The following is a 21,219-nucleotide window of genomic DNA, read 5'->3' as shown; positions in this document are numbered from 1 at the left end:
CACTAATGGCATCCACCCTAGGGAGTGATTCCCAGCCTCTCAGGACAGGTAGCACAGAACATCTCATGCTGACACCGGCCAGGGCCAGCCTGGCTCTAGAGCAGACTGGCCATGCCCATAGTGTGTGGCACTCGGCCTTGTGACGGTAAGACACAATAGTTGCTTGTGTGTGTGTGTGTGCTTGAAGTCAACATGCCTAAAATAATTTGAGAGTTGAGCTGCAGCCCACAAAGGCAATGTTATTACAGCATGATGCTGAAGGACTGTGTTCCATGTCCTGCAGAAGCAGGTGGTGGGTGAGGGGGCAGTATGGCCAAGAGCATAAGGTCTGAGATAGCATGGAAGGATTACAAGGGGCAGCAGGAAGCCAAACCAGGCACAGAGCTGTGCTGCCAGCTTCAAGCACTCTTGCGGGTCTTCTCTTAGTGGGGTCTAGCTGGTTCAACCCAACACCACATAAAAAATGGGCTGGGAGGCTGAGACGCCTTGCAGCATAGACATATTTACTGCAGGTTGTCACCCCTCTGAGCAGGCAAATCATCAGAGAGACACAGACCCATAGCCTCCAGATGCATTAACTAGAGCTATGTATTTTGAAGGAAGGAAAAAAAAATATGGAGATTTCCAAGTGTAACTGTATAGCATATCTGAAAAACAATCATGTGCTACTGCATTCCCTGGAGTGGTGGTAACATCATCCCTTCCCTCCATGCCAAAGAAATTTAGACACAGCCCAATTTAAAAAAAAACTTCCATTCTAGTGGAAAAAAGTCTGCAACCTGGCAAGTCCCTGGACCAGCCGTAGGAGAGGGATGGAGATGTAGTGGGTGGGGGTCTGTATCTCAAAGAAGAACCCCGTTTTCCAACCCTTTCCTACTGGGTACAAAGTCCTCTAAAGTGAAGATAATGTTCAGTCTTGTTTTCCATGCAAAAGACTCACAAGTTCTGTCCCACAAATGAAGACACTTCTGCATTAGCTGAGCAGTGGTAACCCTCCATGTACATGCTCCTAGTCATGTGAAAGTTAAGGTTTGGCACCCTGGCTTATAACAGGGGCTGTGAGCTGATCAGCAATAAATTATGAGATTTCTGTACCACACCTGTGACCTTGAGTCTTCAGAAAAAAAAAAAATCTCCATAATTATGATCTCTGGACTGTTGCAGTAGGATGATCCCAGGAGGCAAGTCTGGTTTACTCTGGCTCTTAAAGAAAAGAATCTGCGTCACAAAACCCACTATCACAGTTGGCATTAACCAGGAAGCATCTTGCTAATTATCGCTGCAAAAATACCCAGTTGAAATGGCCCAGGGAAGCCATAAGACTCCCTACCTCCATAAGAAATGTCCACACTGATGTGAATTGGCTGCTCAGGACGTCAGAACATGCAGCAGCTGGAGAATGGACTTCCTCCAGCAGTTACTTTTGTAGTTATTTATAAATATTTTCCTATGACAATTAAAGGTGATGGATCCAGCATTGGCTGGGAATTAAAGTGAATGGAGCTTCACTAACCAAAAACAGAAATAAGGACAAGATAATCCGTTGGTAATGACTTTGTTTCCATTCAAAAAGATGACATGGACTGCAAGGACAGGACCACTGAACCAATTACCTGAAACTGACTTATGGGTCCTGAAAGCAATCTTATCCTGAAAGAATTCACTGACACTACCTGCAGCCCTGTACCCCAGCACTTTCACCTGGCATATCTAACTGGGGAAGACAAAGAAATATTGAAAAAATGGAACTTCTACATCCCCCGCAGGGGTACAAAACACAGAGCAAATGGCATGACTCAGATACTGCCTGGAACATATAATGAGGATATTAAACTAGATAGTCATTTTATAGGTTACTTTATTTTTAATTGGGAAAAAAAAGGAAAAAAAAAAAAAAAAAAGAAAACACAGAAGCCAACCAACCTACATATTTGGCCTTCAGATAAATTTTTGGTTTTACGTGACAGCTTTTTCCCCTACTTAAAAATTTGCATGAATACTGTCAAGACAGGACACGCATGGTAAAGAATATGCAAAATCCAGAGCTAAGCCCAGCTGCCTGCCTCTCCCACTGTGCTCTGCCAGGACAGCGGAGATCAGCCGGGCCTGGAACTGGGAGCACTCCCCACTTCTGCATGGCACCAGGGCAGGGACCTGGTCTCGCCGTGCACAGCCTCCCTTTTAGTGAACCTTTCTTGCTTAGAAAGACCCTGCAGACCCCAGTTTCAGTTCACTTGGCCCTTTTGCTGCACAATCACGTGCATGGGGTGTGTGGGGTGGGGGTTCCTTATTTTCCTATGGGAAGTGGGAAGAATAAGTCATGATGTGGCCTCCTCATCAGGGAGAAGGGAGCAGAAGCAGCATAGCAGGGAAGAAAAAGGACACTAGAAGGAAGGTGTCAATGTGAGGTTGTGTTTACCCACACAAGGGCACCTTGTAAGATTTCACACAGATTCAATTCAGCTGGTGTAAACTCCCGTGCAGACACTTAGTTGGGGTTCAGGGAGGTTTATTTCTGCTAACAGGATTAGGAATGGTTTAAGCTAAACCAAAAGAGAAGAAAGCACGCAAGCGCTTTCACAGCTTAGAAAATAAACAAACACACAGCAAACCTGCTTTTAGACATGGCCAAAGCAACCAGAGTTCCCTTCCCAGAAGCTCTCCTCACAGAGAGGATTTTATCTAATGCCATCGTCTTGGCTGCTTTTCCTGCTGCAACCCTACCTTACCACCCACTCGGTACAGAAAACTGCCGCACTTTACACCTACATACTGCTAAATAACTTACATCACTTCAGAATTTGGCCCAAGTAGCCACACTGGCATATGAAGAAGTGTACAAAACAGCTAAGCAAATGTTTTTTGCCCGTCTAGGATGGCAGTGGGCAGCAGAACGTGCCTGTGCTGTGAGAGCTGGGCAATGCACTGCAGTAGGAAGAGCCAAAGGCAAAGTGGCGGGAGGGTCCAGCCACTGCATCACATTCAGCACAAGAAGGCTATTGCTCAAACCACATTCCACCAAAGCGTCCAAAATCTCTACTGCTGGGAAAACACCTTCCATTTAAACAGTCCCTTTCCAGTGAGGACACCACAAATTAATTGAAAGGGCATTTGCTGCCTGCCCAAGTAACACTGCTGCCATCTGTACTGAGCTCTGCAGCGGTTCAGCTGGAGGTACAACGTGACTGAGCAGTGAAAGTAAAGTTTACAGCATCCTCCTGAAAGGGCAGGGTGGATCTCCACCTGCAGGGTGTGGTTGCCTTGAGAAGGAATTTGGTTGGACTTGGGGGTAATCGCAGGAGTCCCGTGATGTTCACTCTTGAAAGGTGAGGATGTTGGTTTTACATTTTTTCCAAAAGGTTAGGAGTTGTGGTGAGCCTAATCATTCTGGCATGTCAGCTTGTGCTATCTCGGGGGAAGAGCACCACCTTCTGAATTACCAAGTCAAATTGACTGCAGCAATCAACTTTTCCTTCTAAGTCCCCATCCAAAAAACAAACAGGCCCAACCCTGCTTAACTTATGAGATCATAGCCCAAGGCCCTGTAGCTCTCTGGGACATCACTGCCTCACCCATCATCTGCAAACATGGATGGTACAGATCTCTCCCAGATTTTACATAGACAAAAGCCTGACCAGTGACATAAACCCACTAGAAAGTGCCTAAAGCACCTCTCCAAGGTGGTAGGTAACCAGCAAAGCCAGGGAAGTAAGGACAGAGTGGTGGAGTCATCAGGAACATATACCGCACAGAGCTCTAACCTCTCCTGGCTGGCTTCCAGCAAAAAGCTCTTGCCCAAGCTGGTGCATGTCATTCAAAGGCTGCCTTTCGTGAACCCTGCCACACCAAGGCTTTGCTGCTGCTCAGCTCCACTCTGAGTAGCATTTTCATCTTCCCATCATTACTTCAGAACCTATTTGCATTGTTAAATCGCTAAGATAAATTGTTTTTCCCTTGATATCTTCAAATCGAAGCTGCCTGAGCTAGAGATCTTTCTTTTGTTAAAGCATGTTACTACCCTTAATGGGTTTTTCAAATGCATAATCCATACCTTACACTTCAGAAGTTGTAAAGCCCTATAATTCAGGCCTGGCCAAACACCTCCTGAAGCAAAAGCAGAAAGTTCCCTTTTTCTTTTTCTTGGATCTGGTCTTTTCATAGCACTGGTTCTCTGACCTCAATGCAGAAACCTTCACCACTGCTTAAAGAAGTAATTTTATTCATCCATACCTTACATGTGACAAGACATGTGAGGTATGACAAACTGCAGAGATCCATGAAAGGTCAAGCTGTGACTCTGAGCTGAAAGCAGAAGGTCTGAACTCTGACACAAGATAGGTCTTTAACCACTACATACCACTTTCCATTAGGCGCTTTGCATCACAAAGAACTATGAAACAAAGAAAGAAAAGGAGAAAAGCAGCTATTGATCCTTTCCTAGCTAGGGCAAAAGTGCTGCTGCCTGAAGTACAGAACAGGTACCTCTGATGACCATTTCACAAGTCTCACCATCTTGGGCGTTATGCTTGACAGACTTGTACCTCGGAATTATTATAGTTCCATTCAATAGTTCCACAAACAAAACAAAATGAAATAATTGAGAATATGTATACTACTTTCTGCAGGTAACAAATCTAGAAAGAGGTGGCATTATGTACAGCAGAGGATCAGAAGTCAAAATGATCTTGATGTTCTGGAAAAATCAGAGGGGCGAGGTTTAATTTATTAAAAATCAGTGCAAGATACTATGCTTGTAGAGGTATCATTCCTCCCTGCTCAACATAGGTAAGGTCTAGACCGGTGTGTTGCCTCTAGCCTCAAACTCACCCTTCAAGGAAGATGTGGATGGACAGCAGAGTCCAGAGAAAAGCAGAGGGCTGGGAAATGAAATCCAGCAACTGTGTGAGCTGAGGTGTCAGGGCAAGGGGAGAGCTGGTTAAGGGGAGCAAGAGGGACACCTTCAACTGTGCAAAAAAGACATGCAAGAAATGGGTTGGACATCAGGGCTTCCAACCAGCCCTCCTTCAGTGGCTGTATGATGATTTCACTTTTGATTCCTGGTGCCATTTCTGTAATTATTGTATGCTTTATAGTTAAGAAAGAAGCTTGAAAATATAATTTACACGTAATCTGAAGGTTAAAGAAGTTGAAGCTAACAAAAAAAAAACCTTGAAAAAAGTGTCTTATGTCATGATTTGGCTCCTGTTGGATGAGAAGATCCAGAATTTTTGATCACCATTTGGCAATGCTTACTTGTTTCCCTAAAGGGTTTTTAAATGGCACCAACATTACATCAACTATGTTACCTCCTCCCATTGTCTCTGTTTTACTGACGTGGGTATCCTGAGCCTGATGCTGCTTTCCAAAACACCTAAACTGCACAGGGGTGTGGAGCCCCGCTCAATATTCAGTTGCAACTTAGTAGCAAATTATTCCTTATTTTTCTGCAGAATTTTCTAAATATCAATCTGATTTGCTTTGCACTGACCTATGTAGGTCTTGCAGCACTCTTCACCTCCCAAATTTCACTCCCTGTACCCTGCAAGCATTAACATTCAGAGTAAGTTTTCCCCCCAGCTATGAGCCTGTCTTTCTTTCAGAGCAGTCTAATTTTCCTACCTTCATGCACACTTGTATTTCCTTAAAGAGCTTGAACTCCCATTGAATAGGAGAATCTAAATGGCAAGTGTTAAAATACTTTTTTAACCTATTCTCATTCAGTAGGAACCTCTGAAAACTGGGCATCATCTTCAGCCTACTCAAAAAGTTCTGCCCTTACCAACACCAGCATCTCATTTTTATCCTCACTTTCAGATCCTTGTAGACAACAGAAAAAAAATAGCAGCTTGTGTGGATCACATCTAAAACCACGTGCATAAGTTCAAAGATAATTAGCCCTTTAGTTGCTAAGTGCTGTGCAAAGCACACATTTAACAGCTAAAACTGATTTTAATCTTTGCTTAATTCTTTTGCCAGAGAGTCCCATTCATAGTGAGGCAGCTGTCTAAATATCTCGGCCCCTTGGGGCGAGGAGACAAGGGAGCCTCTTGCAATGCTCTTGAGTGACCCCAGCTGGTGTCACCCCCTGCAGCACCCAAGAGCAGCTTCCAACTCATTTTGGGGCAGAGGATGCCAGTGGGGCTAGACCCCCCAAAAAACGATTTATTTGTGAACTGCAGTGCAAAAATTCTCACTTTCCTCAGCTTAGGTAACGCTTCTTAAGTACAAAACAGAAAGTCAGGTGATGAGAATAGTAAATTTAGTGCAAAGTAACGACCTATTAGCGAGGAAGTGCATGGATTTACACCCCACTGCTTTCACACTGGCTAGGCATGAAAACCAGTCACTGCATCCTTTGCTCCATAACAGGGTCTCTCCCTTGGGCCAAAAAGGCCCTCAAAGGCAGGACAGTTGCAGGTTTGTTGTGCCCAGAACCACAAGACTCTTTTATTTTTTAAATCATCTTAAACAACCTTCTGCAGAATGTGGTTAGACATAAGTGCTTTTTACAGCAAGGCAGTGTACGCATATCCAGAGAAAGATGTCAGAAGAACAGAACAGCAACAAAAAAATAATGAATCTGCTACCTGCAACAGGCAGTAGCCTATACCAAAGTTTATCTACTCCAGTGTCTTAATACACTCCAACATTTAGGGTACTAAGGCATTACTTCACAACCAGATTGTTACCTTCACATGAAGAATATGTAATGTACCAAGATGGGAAGGAGCTGAACTAAGAACATTTGTGCCTGTGGTGTGATAAGAAAATATGCTTTGCTCCTTCCTAAAAATGCTAATGCACTCCTCAGCTGCAGACCAAGTATGGCTATCATTTTAGTATTAAAATGCTCATTATAGAGCTTATTTTTGCTTGACCATTTTTGTCTCTTATTGGCGCATAGGTTCTAAAAGATAGGGAGCGGCATAAAAACTGCATTAACTTCAATATGTTCCTGATGTTTAATCAGGTAAGGCTTTTGGTTGCAACCACTTGCTAGTTTGTTCCTCAGACCCTAGGAGCCCAATGCCCTCCTTGAGGAATTGAGACAAGATCTAGGAAACCAAGCTGGAAGAGAAGAGGACCCAGGTTGCAAGAGAAGTTTGGAAAGTGAACAGCCACCACAAGATGACGTTTGACTTTTGGGCCCATGGTCAGACTGTCTAAATATCAGTCAGACCCCCTAAGGGCTTAGGGGGAGTTTGAATGCTCTCCAAATGGAAGGGAGTTTTCTTCACCTACTCATTTACCTAAGCTGTACAGTTAGCTAATAGCTTGCACAGCACTTTGAAGCGGGAGAGCTCTAGACAGAGGAACATTATAATTAGTCATATAAAAACTATCATGAAGAAAAGGCTTTTTTTGTTTTTTTTTTTTTTTTTTTTCCCCACCAGGTTTCCTATAACCAGTATCTTCAGGTCCAAAAGACTATTAGATCACACAAGAATGACAGAAGCCTGATTTTGAATAGAGAGCGAATGGTGCTCAGAAATCACACCTCAGAAATGACAGAAAGGCTTGCCTAGAAACTAAGATTTAAAAAATAACAACAAATCCATCTGGGATGCTTCAGACTTGCCTGCGAGCCTTACAGTCACCTTCATAATAGTTCACACCCACACTAGGATTATACAAGCCCTCTTTTGCAAAATCAAGCAGAAAACAGAGTCTATCACAAGACAGGTAATAAAAACATGAGACCGACATTTTGACCCTCAAGATTGCTACCATTCCCAGTTTGAGACACCTTTTATCAGATTTATCATCCAGGATATTCTACTCATTCCTTCTCGTGTGAGGTTGATGGGTGCCGAGGGCCTCCTACAGCTCACTGATGGGCTTGGCACTTGCAGGATACAGCTTCAGATCAACGTTCTCGGGTGAGTGGATAAGAATACAAAATAAATCAAACCACAACCAAAAAAAAAAAAAAAAAACTGCAACCCTCTGGCGACCCAGAAGAAAGCTAATAGTCATTACATTCATCTGCAGGATGTGAACTTTCCCTGTCCTTAGTGATTTTTCTTATTAAGCAATCATCAAGCACTGATATGAACTTTTTGCAGGAAATGGGAGTACAATGCGTTCGTAAGAAAAACACCAATAGAGCAGGTAGACAATATGAGCCACTTGACATTTCAGGAAATTAAGTTATACTGTGATCCCAGCTTATGAGTTCAGCAAGACCCATGAGGGAACTCTTTGGAGACCTGCTGTGCTTTCATTTCAGACATGATGGCCACATATGGGCTAATTGAGGGCAGCAGCCACATATGCTCTGTCACAGCCATCCTGCTGCCCCTTCCTCTCTCCCTGCAACTCCTATGCTGCTCAGAGCCTGCGTGCACCAGCCAGCTTTGTCCTTTAGATGCTGAGCGTGCTGTTCTGGGAGTGAGAAAACAAAAACAAAACAAAAAGGATTCGGAAGGTCAAAAAAAACACAGTGAAAACAATAATAGAGTTTCAGAGAAAGCCTTTGAGATCTCTGCCAAACAGAGCTGAATGGTTTTTCTGGGATGCAAAGTTCAAAGCCTGAAGCGTCTCACTCCTGGATGACAGATCACTGGGAGTTACAGGTATTGCAAGTACAAGCTGAGGAGTCAGGGTCAAGCACTGAAGCTCAGAAGCTGAACATATTTATAGGCTGCTTTTGTCTGCATCATTGCCAAGAAGGCAAAAAGGAGGAGGTTGAGTAACGGCAGTATTTCAGCCAGCTGTGTGGGAGATGGAGAGACAACCATCCTGAAACGAAGGGAGCAGCCACCAAGGCTGGTGTTTGCTCAGCTATATTCCTGGGGGAGCTCCTACTGATAGGCACAGGGACAGGTGACAGTGAGCCACCTCACAGACACATCCACTTCTCCATTTGAGACAAGGCTGAGGCAAGGTGAGGAGGCTGTAAGCTTCCACCATTGGGCCTGAGTCCTGACAGGCTCTCGCCTGATAAGGTGGCAAGAGAAAGAGAGCTGCAGCAAAGACAAAACACCCTTCCTTTGTGAGAAACACAGAGAGAAGAGGGAACCCTGGAAGCTCCCAGGGACTGTGCCCAGGCAGCCCCTCTCCCACGCAAGCGTCATGCACTCTCTGCCAGCCTAAATCTGCTTTGGAAGACTAAGGGCTGCATGGGTACAAACACAATTCAGGTCCCCCAGGATCCTGGCTGCTGTCTGGGTTTTCCCATCTGAAATTCTTGGACCATCTTGGAAAGCTTACAGGATTGCAGCCAGTACTGCTACTATTCCCAGTTAAAGGTACTTCTAAGATTTTGCATAGGAAGCTACTACTTCCTCCTCTTGTTAATTTGGTGGGTGCTGAGGGTATCCCTTTCGGCCCACAGTAATGGTCAGCACTTGCAGGATATGGCTTTGGACTGATTTGGAAAGGGTGCCAGCCCTGCTGCTGCCTCACCATTGCCCTGTAGGCACAGCCTGGCTAAGAAGGGCTTCAATATCCAGCTCAGGCTTAAATCTGCTGTGTGACAACAGGTGAGGAGACAAAGCAGAGGCCGGAGGAGCTGCTTGAGATCACCCAGCTGGACAAGAGAGGATGAAGAAGCAATCAGTGCCTTCCAGCCCCCATCCTCCCAGCATAGCCCTGCTCCTGAAAGAGGAGCAGCCAGGGATGAATCAAACCCAAACTTCACCCAGTGAAGCATTGAGACTGTGAAACAACTCAGCTACAGACCAGCCAAAACCTTTTTTGGGAAGAGGCATTGAGAAACTCATCATCTTCCATCCCCTGTAACACCTGCTCCATCATTTGCAATGGGCTTATACAGGGAAGTCACACGAAGGTAAAATGCTTAATTAAAACAGTAATGCTGCAAACATTCATGTCCATGTAGGCATGGAAACCTTCAAGTTTCCTTTTTATTGTACAATGGGATACTGCTTTTCATTGGCACAATAGAAAATAGCCACAAAAATTCCACACACACAGCATCAGACCCCACGACCAGCCTCGACATGCAGAGCGTCAGTAATAAAACACACCCCTACAGGGATTTAGCACTTTGGCTTGTGCTCAGCTGGGGGACCTTGGGCAGGACTTTCACTCTTCAGACACTAAAAAAATATTAATTATAATCAGCTCTGTCATTATTTCTACCCCCGCATCCCCACTTCCCTGTCAGCAAAGGGGAAAGGAGCCATGTGTTGAAGGGATTGTGGGTTTTGCATGAACGAGATGGGGCCAACTGTATATGTGTGTGTGTACTGCATCTGCCCTGGAAATCAAACAGCAGCTTTAGAAAGGGCATCCTGGGAAGGGCCCTCAGGTGACAAAGAAATTCAGGGAAATATTCTTTTATTAAAACAATTACAAGAGCTGCTGCATGTACTTTATACACACACTCAGGCATACCCCCCTTCTTCTCCATTGCACACATCCCCTCTGGCCCAGACGCTCTTGCACAAACAGTGAGAAAGTAACTTTCAACTTAAATCTGTGCGACAGCCGAGGTCCTTCTCTTACCAACACACAATACATCCCTAATATACCTGTCCCCCTCACACTTACGGTTCCCAATTAATGTCCTGCCCTGTCCCACAAGAAGGCAAGTCTTCAAAGTGTGCCCTCAGGGGAGGTTTTGTGCTGGCACCGCCACAGGCACTGCCCACAAGAGGGCAGGTTGGAGAGAGCAGAGCGTCTGAAATGGCCAGCCAAGGCAAAGACTTCCCAGGGATTCCTTAAACTGTGTCCCTTACTATAGACTCCCTTTCCCTCCCTTTCTAACTGCCTTTTCCCACGAACTGAAACAGTGGTGTCCTGCAGCACCCTCTAATCAATGGTTAAGCGATGGGTAATGCACTAAAATATGACACTTAGCTCTCTGCCGATGAACGAGCTCTGTGCTCATTCATATGCATGGAAAAACAAAACAACAACAACATCCAACTCCCCATAAAAATTTGCAAAGCTTCTTCCACAATGCCTGGAAACCTCTCCCCTAGGGTCCTGGTTAGACTAGTTGCAAGGTACAATTCCTGATTTTCCACTATACCCTTCCACTGCATTATCACTTTCTCCTTCCAGCTCTACTCCACCCACATGTCTGAGCTATCTCGCTTTGGTCTTTTATCTGGCATCTAGTCTGGAAGCTTGACGGGGATGGTCTCCTTGTTAGCTGCCTATGTACCATCCACTGATGCAGAGCACTGATCCACATCTGAAGGTTTTAAAGGGGAATCTGTGAACCTGTAATACCAAGGGGACTTGCAACTGCTGTCTTTCATTGAAAAGCCTGCAGAGAGACAGGAAAATTGAGGTGCACTGGTCTCCCTTCCCCCTCTTACATATGCCCCCCTACTTCCCAGTTTACCTGCAATGCAAACAGAGTTTGGGAAGAGCTCCAGGTGGGACCGCTGATTGAGCCAGGCCATCCCTGGATGTGCTGCTTGGTGACACATTTCTGTGCTTCCCACAGGTGGCTGCAGGGCTTAACCTGCAAATTGATCCAGATGGACAATTACTAGAAAGACAGAGCTGCATGATGGAGTGGGACAGAAAGGAATATTGCAGAGGTACAAAGCTGGAGCCTAATAGAAAACCTAAGACTGTTAGCTTCATTTTCACCTTCGGTGCTGCTGGTTACACTTTCACCTGGCCCTGCAACCTGCCATGGACAAATAGGTACCAGAGGCTGCTCTTCAGGTCTGTTAGCATGACACCTTTGCTTTGTGCAGGTGCTGGCAACCACACTTGCATACAAAGCAGGGCAAAATCTACCTAGGCTGGAGAGCAACGCTCCAAGGTGATCACTGGAGGCTACATTTCAGCTCGTATCCCGCACTAGGGCATTGTGATGCTACAGAATTTATGGAAAACACTATCTTGCTCAAAGAAGGTACTTTCTTTATCCTTCAAAACTGGTCTGTCCATGAGAAAATGGTCCTGTCCTGCTCCAGCCAACTTTTTGTTCATTTGGGGTGTGCTGGGAGAAGCAATAAGGCATGCTCCTGGCTATTGCTGTTTGCCTCTGGACAGGATGCCTTCTTTCTTCACACAGACACACTCTATCCCTTCCAAGCAGGCTCTAACACCAGAAACAGAAGGACATTATGATCAAGGTCTAGCCTGAGTAACAAAAAGTTTGGAGTTTAAGCACTTTTCTAGTTAGACTTTATTGGGACAAACTGCTGCAACTCACTATGTCTCAACTTGTCCATCTAGAAACTGGAGGGATATAAGACTTCCAAAGCTCAAAAAAATCTAAAAGGGACAAGGGTTAAATAGCTGAGAGTTGCCAATAAACCCTAGTAACTCCTCACTTGCCTCATCAGCACCTGTCCACATGCAACTCATATCTACTAGCCTTGGTAAAAAGGGGTCAATAAGCAGACAGAAAACCTTTCAACCTGCAAGACAGCCATCATTCTGCCAGTGGAGGCTTGCAAAATACTCAGGCACTTTTAACAGCAGCACTTCGGCTCTGAGATTTGAAGAAGGCTAAGAGCATCTGCAATGGGTTCATAGTGGGTTGCATAAAGGTCTCCCAGAAACACGACACCTAGATGGGCAAAGCATTAATGTCTGTGAAATGTTTCTTTAGGGGCAGAAAACTGGCTGAAGCTGTAAAATATCTAGCTCAGCAGCCCAATCCATCGCCCAAAATAACAGGGTGGTGGCATCCGGGATCCTCCCCCACCAAGCCTGCCAGCAAATGCCCCAGCAATCCCAGCATGCGTTCACCCCTGTCATCACGCCTTGCTGGGCATTAGTAGTGGACAGCACCCCACCCCAAGAAAACATGGGGCATTCTTGGCACTTCACCCTGAAGGCAAGGTCATCAGACACGATGATGAATTCTTTGCCTGCCATATCCACAGTGGTATGCAGGGGAACACAACCCTCCCCCAAGCAAGAGCCAAGTTCAATTAGGGGTTGATTACTCCACGATCCTTCCTGAGGGGATCTTTCAAAGAGGGAGTTACTGGCCATGTGAACGAGCCCAGATACAAGAACATGAAGGCTTGTGGGGAGTTTGGCCAAGTGTCCCAAAAATATAAAGCAGAGTGGCATAGCCCATGAGAACAGATGCTCTTTCTGGTCAGAAGTACAGTGGAAAGTGGCACTTCTGATGCCCTACAACCCAGCATGCACAAGTCATCACCAATAATGGACACAGCAGAGCCTTCTGGGCATCCTTTCCAACTTGATGCTGACTTGACCATTGGAACAGAGAAACTCTGACCTTTTCCAAGATGATCCACCTGACACAAGGTTCAAATACGTGGCTGAGCAGAGCCGGGATCCATCTTCATTCTCCTTTGGGCACCCTCCATGGGACTTTGTATGGGTCCTGTCTTCTCTACACTTTAGTTCTCCATTGAAGACCACAGCCCTTTCTCATCCCAACAGAGGGTTATGCCTAAACTCAATAACACTAGGAGGACACTGATAGCACAGTGATGTCCTCATCCCAGCCAGCTCTGGGAAACGACCCTGCTCATTGCAGGGATGTTGGACTAGATGACCCAAAGTATTCCAGGATCCTATTATTGTTGATATCTGGTGAAGATTCCCCTCCTTATGCTCTGCAGCAGCACAGCAATACCATCACATGTGCTTCACAGATCTGCTGAGGTCCACAGGGCTCTGAGGAAGTCAAGAGGGCAGGACCAAGACAATGTGCAAGGCCTCCATGGTGCCTCTGTACCTCCATGAGCCTCAGGAAGCCAGGGTCCCACCTTGGCAAAGACACCCAAAAATGACACTACAGGTCCAAATGATATTTCCCTAGTGTGCAAAATGCATCTCAGTCTTATGTGCTGTCTGTCTTCTCCCTGTAATGGAAACTCACCCTGCTTCAGCCAGCAAACAACAAAAGAAACTGCAGAGGCAGCAAACATTAAGAAAACCCTGTCCTAAAGACTCCCGTCACAACATTTTCCCCACTGCTCTCTGGTTTGCAAATGAAACAAACTAAACTAAGCAACCCACAGTAGCTAAATTCCTTGCATCTCAGAAAGTGCATGCATCCCTGTGCCAAAATTAACAATCTCATGGCTAATTTACATTAAAAAAAGTGCACTAATTTCATTGTAAGCAAAGGAACAACCCCACAGCTGAGACAGGAGTAAAATGACCATAGTGGGACCTTCAGTGCACACTCAGCCTGGCACTCTCACCTTCAAAACTGCTAAGGAAGTACAAACATAGTCTTTCTGCAGCTGTCACACAGGTTATACACTAACCAGCTTCCCACTATCACTGCAGGCTTAGTGGCAGTGCAGTGCTAGAGGTAGCCTGGTAGCCTGGCTTTGGCTCTGACGATTCCAGAGCTGGGGGGATCATCTCCTTCAGGAAGAGTCTTAGAGCCACAGCTCCAGCTGGAGTCACAGGTTTGGCAGCATGCAGGCCAAGGACAAGCCCACTTTGACTAGGTCAGAAATCTCACCTGGAGTTTGGCTTCAGGGGCTCAGGATTTGAGGCCAAATCTTTTAGAACACCAGCCACTAAATACAGCCCTTTATAAGGATAGGCTTCAATGTGTCCTAAGGAAATGCAGAAGAAAATCCAGCCTTACAGGGAGGGAGGAGTATTCAGATAGACTTTTCCAGCAGTTGAGAAACAGACTCTAGTTAACCTGTACAGTTTTCCCAAAGAGGCAACACTGTGCTGGTTGAACTCAGCAGCTCCTGCCAGAGCCCAAAGCTGGGAGATTTATGCAGGTCACTCTTAACCGGCTCTAGTAACAACTTCTTTCAAGTCATCCATGGTCATGGCACGTTTCAGCTACCAAGACCCATTAAAAGAGGCTTTTCAATCTGGACTATAAAGAGCTGCAACCTAAAAGCATGTCCCAGAGCGTTAGCTCACCCATGTCACTCTCACTCCCATATCAGTATGGTGCTTCTCAAAAGCTACTAAAAAAAAGTAAAGTCCTCCTTATAATCACATCAAAGCATATTGATTTGGAATCAGGATGCTGAGAACAGATTATTCTCACATGCCCTAGCTCCTGCAGAGACCCATGTAAACCCACACGGCACCCCAGGGCTAGTGCAGAGACTTGGGAAACAGTCTGAATCCCAGGGGCCTTGCTAACTATCATAGACCATTCTCTCTGGTATCAGTTACAGCAAATGAATCAGGGAAGATGACACGTTAAAGAAGGGTAATTAAAAAAAAAAAATAGAAGTTTTTTTTTTTTTTCCTCTCATTACACATTCCTGGAGGTGGCATACTGCAGAGAGCCACTGAATTAAGCAAATGCATTCCAATGTTTTATATGTATTGATTATTTGACAGTCTCCTGTTAAATCAGTAGCTTTAAAAGCTCTTATGTAAAGGACATAGCTGAAATACATAGAGCTTGAGTCTGGATATAATCTATGCTGCCATAAATCAAAACCATGTCCACAGATAAGAACAGAATTAGAGTGAATACAATGAGTACACGAAAAATAGTCAAACCAATATACAGATCTAATGCATTCTGCTGATAGTGGTGGTGGGGAGGTTGTCTATTTAATCCACAGAGGTTTTGAGCATACAGAAAAACAGAAGTAGGTAATGTTAAACTAGATCCCACTGCAACTTGGGGAGGTTTGCCTATCAATTTATATGGCTCGGAGAATTTGCTTCTGAAGGAAATGTTCAAATGAGTATTGCCCAGGTGGCACTGTACAGTCCCCACTCTGCTAATCTTCAGGCTGGAGCAGCCAACAAATTGGCAAAACTAGTTTGGAGGACAGTCAGGGGAGAGACAGAAGCAGCACACGGTTACCTTGGAGTTATCCAGGGTTATCTACACATCATGCTGTACGCTCCCTGCTTCTCATAATTAGAGTGTCTAGACAGGAGATGATGCTGGTGAAGCAGCAAGTAAAAAGGTTTTGCAGAGTTTTTCAGAGGAGCCCAGCTAAAGCAGTGATTACAACAGAATGACAGACACAAGGCTTGCAGAACCCAGCTGAGATTAGAGCAAATTTTGACCTGAGTAAAGGTCCTTTCATAAACCTTCACATCCCCGAAAAGCTGCTGAATCAGAGTGTTGATGGCTCAAGCATACAGGAGGGCTCAGAGCTTCTGAACCGGCCTCAGACTGGAGGTTTCTGCAAAAGTAATTGCAGCTGTTTCTCAGCTTCATCCAGATGCTGGCATTTAGCAGCCTCAACTTGTGTAAACCAGCTTCACTCCACTGAAGTCAACAACAACTGACACCAGCTGAGAATCTGGCTCTTGGTGTGGTTTAAAAATAGTCTAAAGAAAGAGAACTTACAGAAGGATTGCCCAATTCCTCATGTCCATTTTCCCCTTGGGGTAGGACTGAATAAGATTTTTTTTTTCTTTTTAATTTAGCTCTGGTTATTTTTAACAGCAGCATTATGAACTCACATTTATTACAGCACCTTCCATCCTCCTGGAGCCAACCTGCCTTTCAGGCTTCACGAGGAATCACAGAGAACACGGACAGAGTGCTCTGCACAGAACAAGGATGGAGCCACCTCTGGATACAACACAGAGGATGCTCAGCACACATGGAAGTCTCACCACAAACACAACAAATCATCAAGGGGACTGAAACAATTCAGCTTCAGCATCGCAAGAGCAAGCCTCAGCCATTTGCACAAGGCAACAATCCAAGCAGCAGTTTCAAATCCTCCCTTGAACTGGCTAGGAGATGGACATGATGTTTTTACAGCCTTGCAGGGTGTTATGATCACACACTGTGGCCCTACATGCAAAGCACAAGGCCAGATTACCACATGTACTGCTGGGGGAAGGCAAATATGAATGACCTTTGAGAAAGGAAAAGTAGCCTGATCATTCCTACTGTGACAAACCAGGTCTCTGCTGGCACTTCCCCATCTCTTTAGCTCAAACATCCCTGCAAAGCCAAGGGATGTGGCTCTGAAGTCAATTATATGGCAAGTTCTGTGTGCAGCATCACCAGGCTGCGATTCTCCAAGACTTCAGCCTCACTGCAATGACACATACCAATTGCTAACCAGGGCAGGGGGTCATTGCTGCCACCAGCAGGAGAGAATTTTGCTTCAGAGGACCTTCAAAAAGCTCAAAGGTCTGAAATCTCTGTTTGGGAGCAGGTAGTATAGTCATCAACTTTTTTCAATACATGAGAGAAACTGGGAAGGTAGAACAGGAAAAATAAGTTGTCTCACAGGTTAAATCTATGCAGTCATGGCAGAGGTAGAGGGACACCAAGTTCTGTCAACACTGGTGCGTTCCATTTTTTCTGGACTCAGACTAGGAAACTAGGGCCTGCTCAGACACTACCATATGGGAACTGCTCGGAAGTGGCATCTTCCAGACAGTTCCCCTCAAGCCACCACAGAGCAATGGAAATGCAGCAAATAAAAGCTGTGGCCACCACCCATATGCTCCATGAAAGACGTGCACTCTGGCCTCTTAAAAAGAAAAAGAGAAAAAGAAAACCAGCACAAACAACAAAACAGATCCGTTAATGAAAAATAAAGCACAAGGCAAGGGGTGATGAAAACAAATAAAACTAAGGCTGTAAAATGCCTGGTATGTAAGATGTGTTGAAACTTGCTGCTGACAGCAGCTTGAGCAGACATTCACATGCAGCCATTCATAAGATGCGCAGTAATTACCTTCTCCGCGAGGCTGTATTATGACGATGTCTTTAAGCAAAGCACAATATCTCCAGCAACAGGACATAATTACAGCAAAGGATATGCCCCTTAACCTCCTTCCACTCCCTCAGCCAGCTCAGGGAGAAAGTTGGAAACCAGGGGCTCCATGGGGTGGGTGAAAGTCCTTTACCCTGTGCTACTGTACCCATCACCTAGAGCAAAGCACACTTTTGATGGGACAATGTGGTGGCATTGCAGGAACCTGACCTCTCTCCCCCTCAGCTTAGGGTGGAGACACTCCCAGCACTGTGGGACTATGACAGAGCTGGCAGCGGCCACCAGGCCACCGGAGGAGTTCGGCACAGCCAGCCCTGCTCTGAGCCGACACCTCGGTGGTAGATAAATAAATACCGAAAATAAACATGCGAGGGAATGACTCAGAACTGGAACGTCCTGGCAGGACTGTGAGGCAGCAGGACTTCCCACTTCCAGAGCGAGACCTTTCTGGTCCCAAATACCCCACCGCAGAGCCCTTTGGAAAGTTAGCATGCCCTAGGGAAAAAACAAAAAGGAAAAAGTTCTCAGATAAGGACTGGCACCATGCCCAGCATGGGCCATAGTGTCTCCAGGGGATGGATGCCATCTCCTGGTGATTACTTGGCCCACCTGCAGCAGTCAAAATGGTCCACCCAGCTCAGGTCCCCGGGACTGGCTATGCTTCTCTACTTCCACAGCCCTCCTGCAGAGAGGGACAGGAAATCTTATTACTGCAGCTGTTGGATTAACTCTTGTTAGGTCCAGAATTAGAGAAATATGGTGGCAATGACAGAGCCCTAGCAGCTGTGTGCTCAGACAATGGATCCAGTCTCTCATATTGCCTCCATCCACTCCTGGTACTCACTTCTCCAGATTTCTCTGGGACAGTGAAGTGGTCAGTGCAGGACAGTAAGAATTGTTGCACTGGGAGGCAGCTCAGTGTAGTAAAGTCCCATTTGCAGACCAGCAGATAGGGGGTTGTGAACACCACAACTTGCTCCTTCTAATTATTTCTATCATCAGTTCTAGAGGGCAAGCAGAGAGTTAATCCCTGGCTCTATGCCTTGCCACCCCAAACCTAAAGGGTAGGGCTGCCTCTCAGACAAGGCTCTGTTGTTTCTAGCCCACACATTGATTATCTGAAAATTATTATAAAAGAGGAGCTCAGCCTTCATTTCCCAAAAGCATCCAGAGTAGCAGTGCTCAGTGGCTTGTGCTGTCCATGCCAGATATTGAGACCAGGGAGTGTGAGAGGTTTTCAGAGCCCCTTTTCAAGAGCCAAACAAGTTTACTCCTATTCCAGGGTAGAGGATGTTTGTTTTTGTAGATGAGAGACTGGAAAGGTTCTTTCTCTTATATGAAACAACTAAAATTAAAGAATAACCAACATTTTCCTCACTGGTCTGGAAATTGCATTACAAGTGAGAGTCAGCTTGGTGCAAGTTTGCAAGCTGTGATATCAGGAGGAGAATTTCCCTTCCCATTTACAAAAGGAAATTAATTTTGCAACCACCGGATGGCAGTGTAGGGAGAGCAATCACAGAGCGTAGTGTTATTATTTTCCTTTTAAGCGTTCCAAAAGTGATTGCAGACACAGCAATTCATTGCTTATTAAGATCTCCCTGCATTACAACCAGGGAAAGGATCTAGGTCTTATTAATAAACCATGTTCTAGGATCTCTATAAGAAGACAGGCTCTGATTAGCCAAGATTGTTCAATAAATGATTTGGCTTGTCTGACAAAAAGAAATGATTGATTGGAAGGGAGAGTGCTTTAAATAGTTCACTTTTTATAGTAAAAACAAAGACTTTAGGTAGAAATACAAATAGTAAAAGGCAGTATTTCAGATTCAAAGGAAAATACTTCATGCACCAGACTGGCAGTATACACAAAGTTCAGTTCAGAGTTCAGATTCTGCAGGACTGAATTATAATAAGCTTGAAATTGCAGCAGTTTCTGCAGTTCCTGTTGTCAAAACATTTTGATAAGCAGGAAAATCCATTCTACTCTTGGACATGGCAGGACATGAGTTATTGACTGCAAAGAGAAAATTTTTGTTTCCTTTATAGCATAAGGTTCTAAATAATTGAGCTGAGTGTTAAAATCTAGGTAAACAATGTTATCGAAATCCACCGTATCAAGAAGACGATTGCCCCAGGCTAATAAGCGCTGGAAAAATCATCAGAAAACAGAAGTTGGGGAGCCAAGACACAGACTTGTCCCGTTGCCACTAGAGGGCAATAGCAAACAAGCGACAAAAAGCCAAAACAAAACAAAAACCAAACCAACCAACCAACCAACCAAAACGAACCAACTCGAGGTGAGAAGTTGATTGCGAGAAGCTGTAAAAAATCGTCAAGTTGTGTTTACGGAGGCGGGAGCCGCGGCCCCCGCGGTGCGCCCCGTCCCGGGTGGCCCCGCAGGGACCCGGGTGGCCCCGCAGGGAGCGGCGGGCACAGCCCGGCCCCGGGGCTCTCGGACCCCGGGCAGCAGAGGCAGGTAGCGCCTGCCACCGGCTCCGGGTGTTGGTTTTTCTGGGTGAGTCGGTGGAAAATATTCACAGATGGTTTTGGTCTAGAATACAGCCCCAAGTAGAAGAAGTGCTTCTCACGGCATGTGTTTAAGCATCAAATAGGTGGTCAAATGCCACTCTGGACAGATGACTGATCCAATATAACACAGCATTCAATTCCAGATGTTGCGGAGAGTGAGAAATATAGATGGAGACACTCCAGCAGCCTGATCTATTTGACTTACTGAAAGAAAAGTTTGGAGGCGATTCGATGTAAATCTATTAACATTTCTCAGGGGCAGGGGAGACTCTCAGAGATGCTAAAAGGCTCCAAAAAACTAACAAACAAAACCATAACTAGATCCAGAAGCTTAAAGTTAAAGCTGGAGAAAATCAAACTGGAAATAATATGAGCCTTTGAAAATTAAAATTTGCAATAATGCCAGTAGTTAACCACTTGAACAAATAATGTAGTGAAAAGTTTTATTCTCCACCCTTGGAGCTCTTAAACCAAGATTTGCTGTCTTCCTAAAACATGTGCTGTAGCTTAATAGTGAATTATTAGCCTTGATGCAGACCTTACAGGTAGAGGTCTCACCTGAATGAGGAAGAAGGTCTCTTCTTGTAATTGCAGTTTACAGACCCCAAGGTTCTTGTCGCAGAGAATTGTCTTTCAGCTGTAGGGGCTGACTCCCACCTTTGCAAACTCACTTCAAAGGCTGCGTCTATGCAGTAGTGACAGCACCTCCAAGGACTCTACCACACAAGGAGCAGAGGGGGTCTTTGGCTAATGTGGCAGTTTCTGTTGCCCAATTATTACCTGTCTCTTCAAAGAAAAAAGAGCATAAGCCAAAAGAAACTGTTCTTTATACCATACCTGACTGTTCAAGGCTAACAGCCAGATCATTCTGTAATGCAGCTGTGGTACTGGTTCCTGGGCTGTGGCACCAGCTGGGAAAAGACTTGGGTAGGAACTGATATGCGAGAATGATGAAGAAGAATTGTGGGCCAGTTTCAATGTTTTGAGCTTCCAGAGATGTTAGTGACACAGAGGTCATGTAGCACAGAAAGTAATGTCTGCAGCGCCTACCCTTTTCCTTCCCAGTCCT

The 21,219-nt window shown here is 45.3% G+C and overlaps 1 long non-coding RNA gene across 1 annotated transcript in view; it reads right to left on the bottom strand.

The window, feature by feature from the left end:
* LOC110355258 (uncharacterized) overlaps positions 1 to 21,219 on the bottom strand; it is a 100,288-nt gene that overhangs the window by 30,156 nt on the left and 48,913 nt on the right. Inside the window, exon 7 of the long non-coding RNA XR_010474615.1 lies at positions 11,321 to 11,443. This is a non-coding gene — a long non-coding RNA (uncharacterized LOC110355258). The remainder of the gene's footprint in view (positions 1 to 11,320; positions 11,444 to 21,219) is intronic.

Source organism: Columba livia, chromosome 9, assembly GCF_036013475.1.
Source record: "Columba livia isolate bColLiv1 breed racing homer chromosome 9, bColLiv1.pat.W.v2, whole genome shotgun sequence".
In the NCBI taxonomy this organism is placed as follows: domain Eukaryota; kingdom Metazoa; phylum Chordata; class Aves; order Columbiformes; family Columbidae; genus Columba; species Columba livia.
Note: the sequence above shows the minus strand (reverse complement) of the source record. Positions and strands in the feature narration are given on the sequence as shown.